Raw genomic sequence first — 4,187 nt, 5'->3', positions numbered from 1 at the left:
TTAGCAGTGACAACAATGAAAATGATGGAAAAGGGTTGTATAGTTTTCTTAGCAAATGTGATTGATACTCGAACATCTGAAATTCAATTGGAGGATATTCCAATAGTTCAAGAATTTTCAAATGTATTTCTTGATGAATTACCCATATTATCTCTTGATCGATAAGTAAAGTTTAAAATTGATATTTTTCGGGCACTACACCTATTTCAATGGCTCCGTCACAATGTCTTCCATGTGTCTATGCTTTGGCGGTATCGATCTAATCATACTCACATTATAACTCCAGATGAAATAGAAGTTCAATATGATTTGACATATGAGGAAGAATCAGTTCTAATTCTAGCTTTTGAAAGTATGCAGTTGCGGAATAAGATGATTCCACTAGTTAAGGTTCTTTGGAGGAACCATAAAGTAGAAGAGGCTATGTGGGAGCGTGAAGAGGATATGAGGAAACAATATCCCACCTTTTTTTGCAATGAAAATTCGAGGACGAATTTTGTTAAGGGGGAGATTTGTAACATCCCAAGTAGCGGGTAGGGGTGTAAACGAGCCGAGTCGAGCTCGAGTATTGCTGAGCTCGACTCGACTCGAAAACTCTGAAATGGAGCTCGACTCGACTCGAAAACTCGTGAGCTTAAAATTTTCAAGCTCGACTCGAACTCGAAATCCTGAACTGAAGCTCGTGAGCAGCTCGAAAAGGCTCGAAATGAAAAATAAAATTCTTAAACTTAACTCGATTGAAGCCTCAAACTTAAACATGAACCTTAAATACATGAAATCTTACTGTATTTTTTTAAAAAAAATCAATACATAAATATTATTATTATTATTAATTTATTTTTTAAAATAAAATCTTAATATATTATATTTTCGAGCTGCTCACGAGCTTTTCGAGTCGAATATCGAGTAGCTCGTTTCAGCTCGTTAAGAACTCGAGTCGAGCTCGAGCTCGAGTCGAGTCCATTCGATCCGAGTATTTATCGAGCCTTGATCGAGTCGATCTCGAATAGCTCGCGATCTGTCTCGTCTCATTTACAACCCTAGTAGCGGGTTAGTGACCAAAATGTAAGAATTGTAAACTTAGTGGTTGAATTAGAATAATTTAAAATTTAAGGATTTATGATGGAATTTATGTGTATGGCTTGATAGCAATTGTGGAGTTGTGGAGAGAGCAATATGGTCTTTTGCATGATAAAGGATAAATATCTCCTATATTTAGGAGTTAAACACGTGGAGTGAAAGTTCTACAAGCTTTTCTTCTTTCTTTCCTTCTTCATCATGCCATGTATCTCTTCATACCAAGGTAAAATTCTGAAAGTTATAGTTTCCTTTAATTTTTGGTGTGGTTATGGAAGTTGGAGTGTTGTATAAGCTTAAGGAAAGCTTATATAGCATTAAAACAACAAGATGAGTGTTTTAGATATGGATTTGTAAAATGGGTTTTAAGATGAATTTTTTATATGGTTTGGTTTTTAGAGTTTTGGTGAGATATTTTACTTGTCAATAGGCTAATTAAAGGGTTAGGAGTGTTAGAATTGGTTAATAACATGTTTGAAATTTTGGTATGATTTTAAGATTCAAGTGTTCAAACGGGAATTTGGATAATTAAGAGTGGTAAATGAGTACTAATTGGTGTAGAAGTATAAGGGTGAGTTTTAAAACGTGAGGGTGATGAATATAGGATATTTGGAAAGCTTTTGGGTTGATTTTCGAAGTGAAAATGGTCATTCTGGGCTTCGAGTATCGATACCCTTATGAACAATACTGATACTTCTTGGGTTAAATATGAGTATTTTGTAAGGGTTGTATCGATACCTGTTGAGAGGGGTGTTGTAACCGGTTTTCGTCCGGGTACGAAATATTAAAATTTGGCGGGGAAATTAATGTTAATAAATAATTTTGAAAATAATTTGGGAGTCGCCATCGGCCTTTTGGGTCAGGTAGGTCGAATACCTAAAAATTATCTTTTAAATTTTTTTTTTAAGAAAACATTATTTAAAAGATACACTGATCTGCGTTTTATAACCAAAAATTCATTCTTTTTAATAATAAAAAGGGATTCGTGGTCGGTTACGTTTATGGAAGGATTAGCACCCCTACAACGCCCAAAATTGGTACTTTTTAATTATAAATTGTCTCTATTATTAAAATTTAAAAATTCAAAAATATATTTAATTTATAATCCTATTATTTCAAAATTATATAAAAAAATATTTATTTATTTAAAAATATCCGAAAAGAACTTCTAGGTGCCTTAAGACAGCTCTTTTCTTTGATATTGATAAATATTAATTTAAATAATATTGTTTACTTTTTAATTTTAAAATATCAGAATAGGACATCCAGTTGTATTAAGACTGTCCTTTTCTTCGATATTAAAAATAAATATTTAAAAAAATACTATTTATTATATATATATTTATGAATATATAAAAATGTTTAACAATATAATAAAATAAAAATATTACTAAAACAATAAAATAAATGAAGACATATATAATGAATAACTAAATTATAAAAATAAAACTAATTACTAATTACTAATTAATTGAAATTATAGGGTTTAAATATTTTATTTTCTAATTTAATAATTTAGTGACCAAAAGGAAATTATTTAAAATCCAAATTTTATAATAGAATAAATTAAAAATATGAACTAGGGATTAAAAAAAAATTATTTATTAAAATTAAGGGATTGAATCTGTCATTTATCCTAAATATATTATTTTAATAAAAAGGACTAAAATGAATAAAATTAAAATTCAAAGACTAAATTAAAATTATTATAAATTCAGTTTAGTGACCAAAATGTAAAATTTATAAATACGAAGGACTGCGGAAAGGATTTAACTTTTTCATAATTACGCGCATAGTCCTTCCCGAAACGACGTCGTTCGGGAAGGACTATAAGAGTCCAAATTGGCTGGCCCGAAGGGCCAGCCATTTCATTTCTCTTTTTTTTTTCTCTCTCTCTAGCAGAGAGAGTTTTAAAACTCTCTGCCTTCTCTCTAGCTTCCCTCATCGGAGGGAAGCCGGTCACTGGTCGGCCACCGTGTGCCGCCGTGAATGTCACCGCCGGCCACCACATCCGGTGGCCGGAAAATTTATTTTTATATTATTGAATAGATCGGACCGTCCTAAGGACGGTTCCGATGTTCTTTTTCTTTAAATGGCTCCCAATCGGAGCAGATCTATAAATATACCTTCGGGTTTTTTGAAGGTTCTGACGAGATCCGGTGGTCGACGCTTCCTCGGTAAGTCTCTTCTTCCTTTTTCTCTCTTTTTTTCTTCTGGTTCTTTGCTGCTGAGATCGTTGGTAGTTTTATATCTCTCTCTATTTTCCTTCTTTTCTTTTTTTTTTCTTTTTTTGTTCTGTCTCTGTCCCTGGTTTCTGTCTCTCTCTGGGTTTTTTTTTTCGCAGATGGGTGGTGGCTTTTATAGCCACCACCGGTGTTCGTCTCAGACCGGTCCGAAGAGGGGTCCTCGGTGAGTCACCGGACTACCAGTGGTGACTCACCCCGTAGCCTTGCATGGACGGCTGGCGTTGATCTTCTGGAAGCATCATTCGGGACGTGGCAGCGGCGGAGGCGGTGAGGGCTTCTGGAAGCAGCGGCGGCGCTGGGACGTGTCCCTAGGGTATAGATACCCTAGGGTTTCCTCTGGCAAATGGTGGACCGTTGGATCAAACCAGATCCAACGGTTGAGATTGAAGATGGCGGCTGGCTAGATTAGGGTTAGGAAACCCTAACTGGAAACCCAAATATTTAGGGTTTCTGGTTGGATTTGGACCGGCTCTGGTTGGTTTGTAACTGGGCCGGTCCAATTGTAATTGGGCTGTAATTATTATTATGTATTTAATATATATTTAATATAAATTAATAATAATAATAATAATAATAATAATAATAATGATAATAATAATATTAATAATAATAAGGATAATAATAATATTAATAATAATAATATGGATAAAAAAATTTAGTATCTTCAGCTGCCCCTCTTTGCTCATTCTTGTGTTAACAAGAATAGGGCAAAGATGAAAAGATAATAAAATTTTTTATCCATTTGACTTTACTTTGATCATTATGGAGATATTGAATAAATTTTTCTTTTTCTCCAAATAAGTTCTTCTTATTATGAACTTTCTGCTGGGGATGATGATGACCTCCTTTTTGTGATAGAGTCAT

Source organism: Hibiscus syriacus, unplaced genomic scaffold (genome assembly GCF_006381635.1).
Source record: "Hibiscus syriacus cultivar Baekdansim isolate YM2019G1 unplaced genomic scaffold, ASM638163v2 tig00111244_pilon, whole genome shotgun sequence".
Lineage (NCBI taxonomy): Eukaryota > Viridiplantae > Streptophyta > Magnoliopsida > Malvales > Malvaceae > Hibiscus > Hibiscus syriacus.
This window is presented reverse-complemented; position numbering follows the sequence as displayed.